Raw genomic sequence first — 17,545 nt, 5'->3', positions numbered from 1 at the left:
CCACCCTTTTGGCTGCTCCCTTCCTCAGGGGTCGCCATAGCAAACTGTCGCACTAAGACTTGGAAATTATTTTAAAGCCGGATGTCCTTCCTGACACAACCACAGACCTCTGTGTGGAGCAAAGAGCTGCTATCCAGGATGCCCGGAGGAGCAGATGGTGGGGGTTAAGGGCCTTGCTCAAGGGCCCAGAGTGGGGCAAATGATTGTGGAGGCAGGTGTGGGTGCTTCACCCATCCCACCCACATTTCAATGTTGCCGGTCTGGGGAGGTGAACTGCGTGGCCCACCTTCTCTAACCTCTGCGCCACCACTTCGTAGATAGGAATTTATAGATGCATTTATTTATTTGAACCAGTTTCTATGTCTAATGTGGGTACAATTTTACTGTGAGTAACAGAAAGGTTTATGTCAACTGTGCACCGCTGTGTTTTTATATAAAATAACAAATCATAAGAATTTTGTTTTAAAGTATTTCCATTAACAGCCAGAACTAAATCAGATCAGGACAACTGAATGTTTAGTGAGACCCTTAAATTGGCTCTGCCCGGGTCCTGGTGGAGCTCAGAGAAGATGACAAAACCTGACTAGTTAGAGGAAGTACCACATAGCATATATGTTAAAAAGTTTTTGACATGGTCTCTGGTTTCTAGTCATCCACCCTCACAAAATGTGCCTATCCCTGACTGTCTCCATCCTAAAGTGCAGGGTCCTGCTCTGAGGAATCATTGAGGTTTGATGATATACTTGGAGGTTTGGTGAGAGGCACAGTGTGCCACTAGAGCACATGTGACTCCAACTTCAGAGCTCAGTCTCTAATGTGCTTAGTATCTACACAGCCTACAGCTATGAACTAGCACCATGCTAAAAGCACATAGCTGTACAAAATTCACAGCACGTTAGGAGAATATGGAGACCAGGCTGGGTTTCAAACCCAAGACTCTTGTTGTTGACAACAGCGCTAACCAGCTGCTTTTAAACCCAAGCACTGAATTAAAAAATCTTCAGTGAAGCGTTTGTTGTTATGCTGAGACATGGACATGAGGGGAAAAACCATGCAGGTGGAAAAATCAATCGCAAACGTACTTGATGTCATAATTGTGTTATGTTTGTATTTCTACTATTTTAAGAAACAAGTTAAGCATGCACTGTGCAGAGACAGTGCACAAAGTCAACTGCAAAGGTGCACTATCCACATAATCTGACCAATGCAACACAGTGATGAGAATAGCTGCCATAAATACAGCATAAAAAAGAACGAACATGTATTTGTTGTTGTTTCTCAATGCAAAGCAGCTCAGTTGCAATCACTTATTGTTAAGGAAGTTGCAGATAGTGCTGGAGGAAGAAAATCTGTTTTGTTGTTTTAACTAAACCAGCACAGTAAGACAGAGGAAAGGCACTACACTATAATTAATTTAGGGACTCTTACTTGGAAAACCATAATAAGGACATAATTATTGTGCGTTCATGCATGTTTGTGTATGCGAGTAATACAATAATGACGACAGGATCTGGTTCCAGCCAAATTCAGCATTAATGATGGACTGAGATCAGCACTTGCTGTGGGATCAAATACTCCGTCTGTTAAATAATGTAGCACACAGGGCTGATGACAGTCCCATATGGAGCAGAGATGGAGCTGATGGAAGTCGAACGTATAGCAGGTACCCTAAGTATGTCAGCAACCACTGTTTAACACTTCGCAAATAGTGGAGGGATCACTCCTAGAAGTGTGGGTGTGTGGGTGTGTGTATGTGTCAGTGTGTGTGTGTGTGTGTGTGATAGCACATATGAGAGCACTTGTGTGTTGTGTTTATGATCATGTTGGCAATGTGTGTCACTCATCAATAATGTAGAACACTTGGCTCTCCTTCTTCAAAGCTTGTGACTCTCCAGTGTTCCACATAATTAACTCTCTATCAAAAACATGCATGCACACATGCACACGTACGCATGCACCCCCCCCCCCCCACACACACACACACACACACAAAGCAGCCAACAAATATAATCTTATAAATGTGCTGAACTTTTAGAATGCCTGCAGACAATTACAACAAGAAACTCCCAGAGATCATGTCTAAATTTTAATACAGTCTATAATATGACTGATAAACAATTTAAATTTAAATATCTACTTAATAGAAATATTTAAATTAAAACGTCACAGATCTAAAGATTCGGAATAAGAACAGATGAAGACAAATTTGAGCAAAATCTACGACACATTTGTTTTATATTTTACTTTTGTATTGTCAGACAGATAAAAAAAATATATAAAAAAAATAATTAAATTATGCATTTTACACTATATGTCATTTAAAATAAGATTTTTTAAAACTTTTGGAATCTTTTTGAAAAGGAAATTAGGTGGATGTTGGACCAAGGACAACATGCAAAGCAGCACGGATGTCCTGTCGCTGAAGGATTAGAACAGTGAATGTAGTTTATGAGACGACGGTGTTTCTGGACTGGAATTGAACAAGAAAAACAAGTGAGCCTTGACTTTCCTGGTGCAAGATATTCAAGTTGGAAGGAGTTAGACTGTGTATAAGAACAGAGGTAGTTTTTATTAAGTTGTGGTTTTGATTGAGGAGTTGAAGAGTGATACCCATAAGCCTAAACACATACAGTATATCTATATATACACAGCCACCAAAAGTTAGCTTTGCTTATTGCTGATTAAAAAGTTGCTTTGCTAACGTTAAATTGCTAAACATGCATAAAAAAATCAAAGAAAGAAAATTCAATTCAGTTCAGTTTATTTATAAAGCGCCAAGTCACAACAGAAGTCACCTCAGGGCACTGAACAGAAACATTCATATATATAAAAAGTCAGTTAATAACATTATTTATTTGAGGAGCCAAATATACAAATGTTAACTGATAATCACTAACTTTTATCATACACTGCCATCGTTAACACTGTAAAGACCGTTTTTAATGTGACAACGTTAGTCTAACATTTAGTGAACACAACTCTAAACTGCAACAATGTTCATTCAGGTAATCTGCACAGTTTATTTTATTTTGTGCAGAGACGTTTCACCCTCCATCCAGAATACATTACCGTTTTTTTCCACTTTGGAGTAAGCTGTTGGGGAAGAATCAGTTTGTTTGGTGTTTCCTCAGACTGATGAAGCCTTCTGGATGGGAGGCGAAACGTCTCAAAACGGCACAAAAAAATAAAAAGAAACCATCCAGATGACCTGAATGAACATTGTTGGATTTTATACCTGGATTATTGAGTATTGACTTTGGTTGTTTTGAACAACTCAAGACTTCATAAATCAGTAAAGCGTTCACATCCTTCAGAGGTGAGCTTTCAGAAATTAATACCGTCCAGCAGAACCAAGAGATGTAGAGCAAAACTCTTATGTGTTTAAGCTGAGTGATGCATTCAGTGTGTGTCAGACATCTCCCTCCTGTCATTTACTATGATGATTTAACTCACTTTAGTGATCCTCTTGGTGATTAAATACTTTTGAAACTAACTACAAAGTTGCAGTGCATCATCAGCAATATTCTCTTGGTAATAAGTCTGTTTGTTGTTTAATCCCATGAGGGTGGGGGAAAGCACTGTGAGGGTGGAAAATAGCACCCTTAATTAAGGGTGACATCACCAGGTGATGCTTTGCTTAGCATAGCATTATTTAGTGTGAGTCAGGAGTGTAGTCCTGTACGTTTTTGGGGAGGTGGAGACAGGTCTTCAGCGGACTTAAAATTATGGTACTCATTTTAGCAGAAGCTAATTTGTTTACAAACATTTTTCAATGTTAGCAAAAATGATGATTTATTGTCATCTGTAAAATACGTGCATGTTATAGCATGTAGGTACAACAAAAATGATGTGAACCATTCAGAAAACTTTAAACATTTGCATCTCAGTTTGATCTAATGTAGTTCCATCCATCCATCCATTATCTTTTACCCGCTTCTTCCATTTTGGGTCACGGGGGTCGCCGGTGCCCATGTCCAGCTATCACTGTGCGAGGGGCGGGGGACACCCTGGACGGGTCGCAAGTCCATCACAGGGACACATAGAGACAAACGAGATCATCACTCTCTCACTCACACCCAGGGACAATTTAGTTACCAATCAGCCTAACATGCATGTTTTTGGTCTGTGGGAGGAAACCGGAGTACCCGGAGAAAACCCACGTAAGCACGGAGAGAACATGCAAACTCCACCCAGAAAGGCCTTCGGACCTGGATTTGAACCGGGGACCTGCTCGCTGAGAGGCAGCAGCTCTACCAGTTGCGCCACCGTGCTGCCAATGAATGTAGCTGAATAGTGTTATCCACAGTACTGACTCATTTACACCAAATTGTGGTTTAAAAAACAAATAAAGACGACAAGGTGTGATGGCATTCCAAACAACCTATTTTACCTCTTGTTTTTGTCATTTTTACTGTGAACTCAGATTAAAAAGGGGATTTACAGGTAGATAAGCTAAACTAAATTGCTTGAAAATTATTGGCTAACAAATATAACAAAAAAAAGAAAAAGAAAAAACATTTGAAGGAATATTTTTGCCATTTTGAAATGTTCTGTGAAACCAGGTGGATAAATCTAACAAGGCTGATGTGAAGATGATCACAGCCACAGAATCAGCCATCTACAACAACAAAATGAAAGAGGGTGAAGCAGAACAGCTCAGAATCAAAGTTTCAGCCTGCCTCAGCAATGCCAAACCACCACCTTCAACATCAGCAGAGAGGAGAGGGATGCACTCACCACTGTCAGCAAGAACAAAACCATTATCGTCCTCCCAGCAGACAAAGGAAGGTGCACAGTGATTTTGAACCAGAAAGACTATCATGAGAAAGTTATGACACTCCTTAGTGACTTAACCACTTATGAACCTCTGAAAAAAGATCCAGGAAGTGGTTACAAGAAGAAATTGATAGATTGCCTGAAAATTTTGGAGCAGGACAAGGCTATTGACCGTTTTCTGTACCACAGACTGTACCCAGGGGAGGCCACACCTAGTCTGTATGGTTTACCTAAAATCCACAAACAAGGTGTACCTTTAAGACCAATTGTTAGTATGATTAACTCTGTCACTTACAATGTTTCCAAATATCTGGCGTCTGTACTCATCCCTTTAGTTGGCAGCTCAGAACACCACATACAGAACACCATGGACTTTGTGGACAAGGTGAGGGAGGTCATCATGGAGACTGATGAAACAATGGTCTCTTTTGATGTCACATCACTCTTTACGTGCATTCCTGTTGATGAGGCAGCAGAGGCAGTGGTGTAGTCTAAGCGATACGCGGGTATACGGAGTATATTCACTAGAAAAGCTTGAGAATTTCAGTATACCCACTTAAAAGTGCCCAATGATACATGCCATATCATTGGGCACGTGCCATTGATATGTTAAACGACAGTTAAATGCTTATAACTATCTGTCTGTATGCAGCGCTTGTACATTCGTTTATCCAGTGAATTATTGTATAATTAATACTTCTGTACTTACTTAATACATGGAACATGTTTGCTTTCATACTGTTTTATAAATTCTGTAACAAGTTTTTAAACAAAACCAACTGTTGTACAAAGTTTGCTGTACATTTATTCAAATATAAGCGTCATAGAAATTTGGAAATGTTCAATTTGCTAAAAAATCAAAATAAATTGATGATTACATTGTACTAACCTGTGTACTTTGGTTTCCAAGCACAGTATACCCACTACAAAAATGTAGACTACACCACTGAGCGGAGGTGGTGTGTTTAAGGTTAAACTCAGACACCCCTCTGAGCAGCAGGACCACGCTTTCCACAGAACAACTGTGTCAACTCTTGAAACTGTGCCTGCAGTCAACCTACTGGCAGAATATACCATCCTAAAACAGTCTTATGTTGGAAATGTCATAGCAGTTTATATAAATGTTATCACTTTTAAGCTTTGTATCAACGTTGGTTTCTGCAGGAATTTGATGTTCTTGCTGGAAGAATCCCAGGCTGCACTTCTTTATGCACTTGTAAAGAAACAACTATATGTAAATAATTGTGTCATGATATTGATTGTCTAAAACAAAAGTCTAAATCAACAGTCTTTGACTAAAATTTTGCAAAGTCTACCTATATATTTAAACTGTTGTTAAAATATAAAATACATTGGTTATCTTTTAGTCTATCTTTTAGTAGCATAAAACTAGCATTTATAATTTAAAATAAAACCTTATGAAATAGGCATATAATAATATGGTATGGTATAAAATTTATTCATTTTAAAAAAGTACAAAACAATTCCATAACAATATAAAAAAAATACAAGAGATTTAAAATGAAAGGCAGCAGAAAGAAGAAAAAATCTTATTATATCTGCCCCTTTTTTCAAACAATTATTTTAATCATAATTATCTTCAAGTAACAGAACAAAACGAATAACTCTTTTTAATTTTTCTAATTCTAATACAAAAACACACTAAGCTACTTCATGTATTTTTTTTTGACAATTCAGCTTTGATCTTTTTCTTAAATGTACACATTGACTTGACATTTTTCACATCACTCTCTAGACCATTCCACAATCCAACTCCTTGGATTGAGGTAGACCTTCCCTTCAGACTAGTTCTGAATTTTGGTTTGACAAATATTTCTATCCCCTTAAGATTGTAACAACTTTGTCTTTTAACAAAATTTCTTTGGATATTTAATGGTAATGTGTTATTTTGAGCCCTATACATAACTGATAAAATACTATAATCTACCAAATCATGGAACTTCAATAACTTCAGTTGATAAAATAATGTGCTTGATGGGTGACTGTAATGCTTTCTAGTGATAATTCTTACAGCTCTTTTCTGTAAAATAAAAATAGGTTTTGTAAATGTTTTACACGCTTTCCCCCAAACATCAATGCAATAGATTAAATGTGGAACAATGATTGTGTTATACAACATGTACAGAGCTTTATCATTTAATAATTCCCTAACTTTGTATAGTACTGCAATAGATTTAACTATTTTTATTCTTACAGAATTTATGTGATTTTTCCATGTTAGCTGTTCATCAATGATTACACCCAAAAATTTCATCTCATTAACTCTACAAATCTCAACACCCTCAATTTTAAATGGATCATCAACAGTTCTCATTTTGTTACTAAATATCATGTAATTAGTTTTGTCTAAATTTAATGATAATTTATTAAGTTTAAACCAAGTTTGTATTTTATCAAATTCTGTCTTCATCAATTCCAACATCCGCTTTACATCTTTACCCAAACAAAAAAATGTGGTGTCATCTGCAAAAAGGACACATTTGAGGAGTCCTGATACATTCACTAAGTCATTCACATATAAAATAAATAACTTTCGTCCAAGTACAGAGCCTTGAGGAACTCCACACGTGATATTGCAGAGGTCAGATCTTACACCATTTATTTGTACAAACTCTTTCCTATCTTTCAAATAGCTAGAATCCAGTGTAATGCTGGTCCTCTTATACCATCCATCCATCCATTTTCTTTACCCGTTTATTCCATTTTGGGTCACGGGGGTCGCCGGTGCCATGTCCAGCAATCACTGAGCGAGGGGCGGGGGACACCCTGGACGGGTCGCAAGTCCATCACAGGGCCACATAGAGACAAACGAGACAAACAACCATTCACTCTCTCACTCACACCTAGGGACAATTTAGAGTTACCAATCAGCCTAACATGCATGTTTTTGGTCTGTGGGAGGAAACCGGAGTACCCGGAGAAAACCCACGCATGCACGGAGAGAACATGCAAACTCCACCCAGAAAGGCTCCTGGACCGGGGTTTGAACCAAGGACCTGCTCACTGAGAGGCAGCAGCTCTACCAGTTGCGCCACCGTGCTGCCTACTCTTATACCATATTTATTTAATTTTTCAAGGAGAATAGTGTGGTCAATAGTATTGAATGCTTTTTTTAAATCAACAAAAATACTAACACAATATTGTTTTTGATCGACAGCAGTAGTTATTTGTTCGATTATTTCCATGAGAGCCATTGATGTAGAGTTTTTTGCTCTAAACCCATACTGACTGCTACTTAGAATGTTTTGTTTAGTAATACATTTATCTAATCTGATCACAGTTTTTCTAGAATTTTTGAGAACTGTGGTAATAAGGATATTGGTCTATAATTATTGAACATACATTTATCACCATTTTTAAAGAGAGGAACTACCTTAGCTACTTTCATATTGTCTGGAAATATTCCTTTTGAAAATGATAAATTACAAATATATGTGAACGGCTCAATAACATAACTCATTATGTCCTTTACAAACATCATATCCATGTCCACCCAGTCTTTTGATCTCTTATCTGTAAGATTTTTTACTACATTCATTATTTCTTCTTTGTCAGTTCCATTATGAAAAATACTGTTGTCACAACTTATAACTGAATGGTTCACATTATTGTCTACTTTTGGTATTTTAGCTGCAAGGCTTGATCCAACGTTCACAAAATGATGATTAAATCCATTTACAATTTCATTTTCATCATGGATCTCATTGTCCTCCTTCAAAAAATATTGTGAAATACCTGTTTTTGCTTTATGACTTTTCAGAACACTATTTATTACTCGCCATGTAGCTTTCATATCACCATTACTTTTATTTAATAAATCACTATAATATTCCTTCTTGTGTTTCTTGTAATATGGTGTTTGCTTCAAAAACAAATAAAATGTTGTGCTTCCTCTTTATTCCTACAGTTCTCATGTAAATAGAAATATTAATAAAGCCTCAGCAGTTGAACCCCCTCTAACACTCTTTAAGTTGTTAAGGATTTTTGTGTGAGCTATATAACATAATAACACGACTATCATGTGATTCATGTTATCAAAGTTTGTTACTGAACAGACAATGAATGGATCTATCAAACTAGATTTATAGATCATTTTATTCGTGGGCCTTCAGGTCAAATTTTGGTGGTAATGATTTTAGGGATTGCTCAAATAATTTGTAATAAATAAGAAATAAGTTACACTGAAAATGTAATGATCATCACTGACTCTGGATGAGACAGATGGGTTTTAACTTCTCTAAAGGAAAAATAAACATACAAGTCCATCTGGTCTGAATTAAAACCTTAGTTTCCCTCTCATTTTCTCTGTTAGTAACATCCATGCCAATTTTATTCATTTGTGGTATTGTTTTAAAGGTTTGCACCTCTGCAGCCTCAAATCCCACAGGCAGGAACAGAGGTGTCCGTTATGATAAATGTTTCTGAAAATTACTTACTATAAATGCTAGAAAACATGCACAGGTAAAAACATAAATTGTACAGTATTTCCATCTGATCTGGGTCCAGATAAGAATTAATTTGGTTCCAGTTCCAAATCATGGTCCATCATTTGGAGGAATCTAGTCTACAAGACAGCATTTCATCCATCCATCCATCCATCCATCCATCCATCCATCCATCCATCCATCCATCATCCATCCATTATCTTTACCCGCTTCTTACTTTTTGGGTCACAGGGGTCACCGGTGCCCATGTCCAGCAATCACTGTGCGAGGGAAGGGGTACACCCTGGACAGGTCACACAGAGACAAACGAGACAAACAAACATTCACTCTCTCACTCACACCTAGAGACAATTTAGAGTTACCAATCAGCCTAACATGCATGTTTTAGGTCTGTGGGAGGAAACCGGAGTACCTGGAGAAAACCCATGAACGGAGAGAACATGCAAACTCCACCCAGAAGGGTCCCGGGCCAGGATTAGAACTGGCAACCTTCTTACTGAGAGGCAGCAGAGCAACCAGTTGCACCACCGTGCTGCCCCATCATTTACATGAATCTTAAAATTTAGTGAAATTATTGATATTGGAGTTGTTCAAAAATGAGTAGTGACGCTGTGAGGAGGGTGCAGGACTTCAAGTACTTGGGGTCCACTGTCCAGGAAAATCGGGAGTGTGGTAAAGAGGTGAAGAAGAGAATCCAGGCAGGATGGACTGGATGGAGAAAAGCTTCAGGAGTGATTTGTGGCAAAAGGGTGTCAGCAAAGGTCAAAGGAAAAGTTTACAAGACAATGGTGAGACCAGCTATATTTTATGGTCTGGAGACTGTAGGGGAACACCACCTCAGAAACAGTTCACCTCAGCTCAAACAGAAAAAGAGTTGACCTCATCTCAAACAAACATCATTCATGTGTTTTTGTGTTTGAAACTGTTAAAATAAGATTCATCTATTCCCTTGGGAACAAACAGACATTGTCTTGCAGGTGTTCAACTCAGCTCACAAACTTCTCAGTTGACACTAATGTAATAATAAAAAACTGTCACTATGAACTCATTTCCCATGAAACGGACAGATCGTTTAATGAGAGTTTTGGTTCAACTGACCTCGAAGTTTCGAAACATCTGAACTCGCTACGTTGAGATTTCACCTTTGTCAAAAAGGAGTATTCTTCCCAGAACTCGTTCCCATTAAGATAACACATTAAAGAACCCTTTGTTTGATGACATTCCCTTTTCAGGAGATGGACAGCGACACTTTTTGATTTAATAGGCCTTTATAAAAAAACATGACAAATAGTTAGGACCACCCCCTCATGAGGTGGACCAAAGTCCATCTGTAACACACAAACAGTTAAGTTTCACTTCTTCTACTTCTTCACTTCTACTTGTACGACTTCTTCCACCACACACTTCACTGGACTTCAAGCAAACTTCAGAGAAAAATGCATCCTCCTAGAGAGACATCCTAGGAAGAAAGAGAGGAGAGAAGCAACCTTTCTGCAGACGTCTCAAAAGAAAAGATGGAGTTCACAGAACACATCATTTAACTGTCACCAGAACCCAGGGCTCCAGAATCCCACCACAGAGGAGGGGTAAATCCCAGCTGACTCCCATATGGACCCTCGTCCCTCTAAGATGACAGGTGAACTTTGAGGAGACTTTAGCCTCAAAAGTTAACTGGAACATCTGGGCTGGTACCATTTAAAGCAGCTGTTGGAAACATGCTCTGACATCTCATCATGGTAGGACAGAGACTCTTCAACAACTGCAAACCTAGCTCACTTTAGACACAATTTTTAACTACTTCACAAACAGAACCAGTCCCAAAACTGCCTTTTAAGTTTCACTAATTTGAATAATCAATTAGACCTTTGATACAAAGCTATTTGATATACAATTAACTTTTGTTATGCATAATCTTCATCACATATATCACAAATTATTATTTTTACAATAAAATACATAAAAATCAACTGAATTTGTGATTATTTTGGCATATCTGTGTGTATTAACTGATTTGATGCCCTTTAAACACGAGAAAAGAACTCACGTTTCAGTTTACATTGATTTGGGTTTAAATAGAGACTGATTTTTCCTCTCCAAGAGAGGTGGTGCCCACACAACGAGGTTATTTGCATAATAAATGCATATCTTATGAGCTTAACTCATAACTGATAACTAACAATATATATCCAGCCCCATATCCCTCTACAAGACAGAGACTTGGACAAAAAGACAGGAGAAGGAACTAGGAGTAGCAGAAATTAAGATGTTGAAGTTATTTTTAGGAGTGACAAGGATGGATAAGATTAGGAATGAGATCATCAGAGGTACAGCACAGGTTGAACAACTGGGAGATAAAGTTAGAGAGGCCAAACTAAGATGGTTTGGACATGTCCAGAGGAGGGACAGTGGTTTGGACATGTCCAGAGGAGGGACAGTGGTTTGGACATGTCCAGAGTAGGGACAGTGGGTATATTGGTAGGAGGATGTTAGAAATGTAGCTGCCAGGAAAAAGACAAAGAGGAGATATATGGATGCAGTTAGAGAGGACATGGAGGTAGTTGGAGTGAGGACAGAGGATGCAGAGGACAGAGTGAGATGGCGAAGCATGACTCGCTGTGGAGACTCCAGAAGAGGAAAAAGCCAAAGAAGAAGAGGAGCTATTAGAAAATGGTAACAAACTGCTTTGGTCTTACCTAGGTTCAGAGTCCTGTACTAGTACATTAGACCATAGCTGGTAGCTCATCAGTTTAAACCCAGTTCTCCAAACTGAATTCTATCAAAAATCTATCTTCAACAGGTAAAATAATAATTGTTCATACGCTTTCTACATAAACCCACCTAAAAATTAACAAAATAGCCCTTTAATTTTTGGGAGTCTTGTTGGATTTTCATCTTTTGTGTGCTTATGAAATGGATTTAAAGAGTCAGAATTTCTGGACGTCGAGGATCTATTTTCTGACAGCAAGCTTTGAAATTCTGGCTCAGCGAGAAGATGTGTAAAATACCACAGACATGAAGATGAACATCTGCACACAAACATACATAAGAAATGAGTGGTGTTGATGCCAGCCTGGAGTGATGGTAATATCACAGACTGGAGGAGCTGCTAATGAACAGTGCGAATGGGAAGAAAGGCTTCAGCTCAATCCACTAATTGCCTTAAAAGCTTTTCGTACAATTTACCCTGTCAACAGAGATGGTGGTAGTGGGATGTGTGTGTCTGTGAGCGCCTATGCATTTAGATGTGTGTGTGTGTGTGTGGGGGGGGGGGGGGGGATGAGGAAAAAGAGATAACTTAAGAAAACATATTGTAAGAAAGCAATGGGGGGGTGGGGGGGATGCAGAATGGTTTCACACCTACGCAGACCCAATCAAACAATCTCTCATACATCGTGACGTCTGATTTCAAACTACAACCAGACATTTCACACACCCCAAAAGAGACACACACACACACACAACCAATAACTTCATTCCAACACTTGCTTTATATAAAGTCACTTCTTTTTCACACAGAAACACAGTCACTACAGAGCTACGCAGCTGGACTCAGTGCTCATTAAAGTAAAAGCCTGCTCGGTATTTTAGGCAACATTAAAGCAACAACAGATTCAGGATACAGACAGCTGTCCTCTGTCCTCTTCAGCTCAGCTCCCTGGCTTACTGTTCAAAACACACAGCTCAAGGACCAGTGGCAAACTGGACTCTGCAGCTTCAGTGAGACTCAAATTAAACTCAGAGGAAAACAAATTGGACGGTTTCTATTAAAAAAGGTGGCCAAGAATGTAAATATGCTGTGACATAATTATGGAAAATTTTTAGTTTTAGGTTTAGATAGCGCAGTGGAAAAAAAAATTTTCATTCATTCAACCTTTATTTATACAGGGTAGTCTCATTGAGTCACGAGGACTCATTTACAAGAGAGACCTGTTTTAGACAGACAACATACTGTATGAAGTACAAAAACCGTTCAATACAAAAACAACTGGACTTTATTTGTAACAGAAGACGTTTCACTCCTCATCCGAGGAGCTTTCTCAATTCAAAGAGAATTTCTTTCTCTCAGAATCTCTTTGAATTGAGAAAGCTCCTCGGATGAGGAGCAAAACGTCTTCTGTTACAAATAAAGTCCAGTTGTTTTTGTATTGAACGTTTTTTTAAATTCATCATGTCCTGGATGACTGAGAATCTTCACCACCATGTATAAATATAATCAAGGTGCCATTTAAAACAAGGTAAAATACTAAAGACAAGAACATATTTGCTTTGATGCTTCTATTGACCTTATCAAATGTTTTAAATCCCCTAAATAAATTAAGGTGGACAACTTTATTTCCTGCTGCAAGGTGTTCCAGGATACAGGAGCAGAGGAAGAAAATGCCTTTTTGCCAAGTTCAGTCTGCAATGAGGGGACGTTTCAGGTAATGAATCCCTGAGAGTGCACGCTGTAACTGCACTGATGAAGTGACATGTGGGAGGAGAAAAAAGAATGTAACAGACCAAGGAGGGAGTTATAGATGAAAATGAACCAGTGTGAGAGTCAATGTGTAGATAATGATGACCAACTGACCAAGGAGAATAGGGTGCAGTGATGGGTATGGTAGTTACAACCAGTTATCAATCTTGGTGCGCCATGGTAGACAGCATCCAACATCTGCAAGGAGCTGGCAGGGGCATTCATGTAAATAATGTCACCATAGTCCATGGCCAATAGGAAAGTAAAAGCTGCAGCCTACAAGGCGTTTTCTGGCATTCAGAGTTAAGCATGAGCTGTTTCTGAAAAAGAAACCCAGTTTTAATTTCAGTTTCTTTATCAAGTTTTCAATATGTGGTTTAAAAAGTGATGTGTGTCAACCAAAATTCCCAAGTATTTGTAAGAATCCACAAACTCAATAGGAACATCATGTAAGGGTGAGATGGGAGGAAGAGTTGCTGGCACCAACTTTCTGTTTGCAAACATCCCTTGGGTTTTATCAGCATTTAGCACCGGTTTGAGAGAGAATAAGTATGACAAATGTCAAATGCAACTGTAGAATAGGGAAAACCCTGGCAACTGTGTTAACTCGACAATAAACAATTGTATCATCACTAAAGAGATGCAAGGATGCATCAAGAATGTTTTGACCCTACATTATTTATATATATTATAAAAAAAAGTGGGTCCTAAAACTGAGGCTTGTGGCCCACCATTAGTGACCAGTAGGTAGCTAGATGAAGTACTGTTATGTTGAAGACATTGCCTCCAACCAGAAAGATAGTTTGAGAATCGACCAACAGTGTGATCTGAGAAGCCAATATCTGAGAGCTTATGGCAAAAGATGTCATGATCTACAGCATCAAAGGCTTTGGACAGGTCTAAGTAAAGTGCAGCACAGTAATCCTCAGCGTTCAAAGCTTCAACAACATCATTACAAACCTTTAGCGAAGCAGTCATTGTGCTATGTTGTTTCCTGAAGCCCGATTGGAGAGAAGATAAAATATTGAGTCCAAATACTTCTTGACTTGAGTATTTATCAGTTTTCTATAACCTTAGCTAAAATACAGAGTTTGGAGATCTGTCGATAATTGTTCAGTGGGGTCTCTTCCCTTCAATAATGGTAGCACAAAAGCTGTTTTCCAAGTGCCTGGGACAGTATTATGTTGTATAGACAGATTGAAAATGTATGACACCGGTTCTGCTATCATTTGTGGTTAGACTTAAGAAGTAAGGAGGGAGGTCATCAGGGCCTGCAAATTTTCTAGTATCCAGATCTTTTAACGGTTGAGTAACTAACAGAGAACAGTGAAAAAGAGAATGTATGGTTTACTGAGGATTGACTTATTGGTGGAGTAGGTGATTTACCATTAGAAACTGTATCAAACAAGGAACTGGAGGCATCATAATGTTTGTTGAAACAATTTAGCATCTCGTGCTTATTTGACACAGGAGCAGAGTGAACAAATATTTGTGGTGGCAGATTAGATGAGTGAGTGCTGCAATCAAGAGATTTGATAGTTTTCCAGAAGTTCTTAGGATCATTTAGATTTTTGGTGGTCTGAGATAAATGGAAATATCATTTTGCAGCTTTAATGGAAGCTGTATAACAATTCCGTAATTGACAAAATTGCAACCAATGGGTGTCTGAACCAGACTGTCTTTCTGTTGCCCAAAGCTGATCGCTCCTGTGCAAGAGGTCAGCTAACTCAGAAGTAAACCAGGTGTTATCCCAGCCCTTTATTCTGAACTGGCGAAATGGAGTGTGTTTATTTACACAATGAATGAAACTATTATGAAAATATTGTAGTTTCAAGCAAGGTTCACATTGTCAATTAACGATATATGATGCCAGTCAAAATGGAACAGATCCCAAAGAAAGGCTTGTTCACAAAAATGTTTCATGCTCCATTTTAGAATCATTCTAGGTTTGGAATGAGGCATTTTTGTGTCCCCAAGAGCAGCAACTACACAGTGGTCACTTAGACCAGTTGTAAAAACACCTAACCCAGTGCATTTATGTAGCATTTTTGTGACGATAAGATCCAGGAGAGATGATTTGGCAAGGCATTTTGGATTAGGATGAGTGAGACTATCAATAATCTGACTAGGATTCGAAGACAAACAAAATGCTTTAAATTCCTCAGACACAGGTGAGAGCCAATCTAAATTAAAATTACCTACCAGAACAATTTCAATGGGGTGTACATTAGATTAAAGCAGCATTAAAAACAACAGACTTTCAGATGTGGCAGTTTGTAGCAACTTACAACATATAACAATTGACAACCAGACAGTTCACCGTTTAGGGCCAGTATTTCAAATTGCTTAGGTGCTGAGTTTGTAAATAGCAGTTGTGTTACCAGGTTAGATCTGACATACAGTATATTGCTACACCTCCTCCTTTTCTTAGATGTTTTGAACAATAAATATTAAAGCCATTAATTGATACATATTTGTCCAGAATACATTTAGTTTACCATGACTCAGAAATAGTAATATCAGTACCAGTTGAAGAAGCCCAAATCCTCAGCATATCTATTTTTGGAAGGAGACTACGAGCATTAATATGCATAATATGTAATCCTGATATGTTGTTAAAGTCTGTTGGAGTACTACATGTAGTGACCAGGGTTGTGTTGAATACCAGATAAGAGTAAAAGCATCACAATCAAACATTCCCGAGAGTTCTTTGTGGCAGTATTATACAGTAATTGCTGGAGTTTATATTGTAGTTCTTGGTCCTCATAAACATGTTTTGATGAGATGTGTTTGTAATATGTATGCATGTATACAGTATATAATATGTATAATAATATGAACCAATATGCAACCTTACATGAACCAAACATATTTTAGTGCTTCACAACTGAATATATTTGGGTCTGAGAAAGACCCCGCTCAGACATTCAACAGTAAAAAAAATAAAAGATGATTTTTTTTTGGTATAGAAAGCCTGAACACCGATCCTCACATCAATGGAGAAACATTGAGCTCATCTCACAGAAAACAAACAGATAACTGAAAGTAACTGTTCCAAAAATATCTATAGTTCATGTAAATCACAGGGATTATTAGTAAAAATGAGCAAATGCAATTTATCTTGAACATATTAAAATATGTAGAAAAAATGTTTAAATTATTACATAAATAATGTATTTCAGTAAAATGCTGTGGTTTAGACATGTAGAATGTCAAATTTACTAACTTTGTTCTGCACTATAAGAAAAAGTAAAACAAAACTGCTTATTTTTGGACTTTCAACAATAGATTGGGTGACAACAAGAAAGGACGTGACTGCAAGTTCCTAGAAACTACGATAAACACCTAAACTTCTACAAGTAATTTTTTTACAAGTTTCAGCTGTAAAAACAAAAGGTTGGACTTTGTGTACTAAAATTATCCAAATTATTCAAATATAAAGGAACAGATAGGTGTAAGAACTGAGTGTATTTATAGGATACCACATCATCACATTAACACGTGTTCAGAACATTATTTTGAGTGAGGAACTCTTGTTCAAAACTACAATAGATGAACAAACAGTTCAAATTCAGAAAGTGATCTTTAGATATATACTCTGTGAGAATTATATAAACTCAGAAAAAGTGTCAAATTTAACACTCTAATAGTAAATATATAAATATTACTAGAAAATGTTAAAAATGTATTTCTAAACAGGCATTTACTTGCCTTCCTGTCTGGAACAGATCTGTCTTGTAAATGAGTCCTCGTGGATCAATGAGGCTAGCCTGTATAAATAAAGGTTGAATGAATGAATGACTTTATGCTTTATATACATACATATATATATATATATATATATATA

At 37.7% G+C, this 17,545-nt stretch overlaps 1 protein-coding gene across 1 annotated transcript in view; it reads right to left on the bottom strand.

Moving 5' to 3' along the window:
- LOC119410401 (proprotein convertase subtilisin/kexin type 6-like) overlaps positions 1-17,545 on the bottom strand; it is a 300,210-nt gene that overhangs the window by 161,708 nt on the left and 120,957 nt on the right. The window lies entirely within an intron of this gene.

This window comes from Nematolebias whitei, chromosome 5 (assembly GCF_014905685.2).
Source record: "Nematolebias whitei isolate Nwh7 chromosome 5, NemWhi1, whole genome shotgun sequence".
Taxonomy (NCBI): Eukaryota; Metazoa; Chordata; class Actinopteri; order Cyprinodontiformes; family Rivulidae; genus Nematolebias; species Nematolebias whitei.
This window is presented reverse-complemented; position numbering and strand designations above follow the sequence as displayed.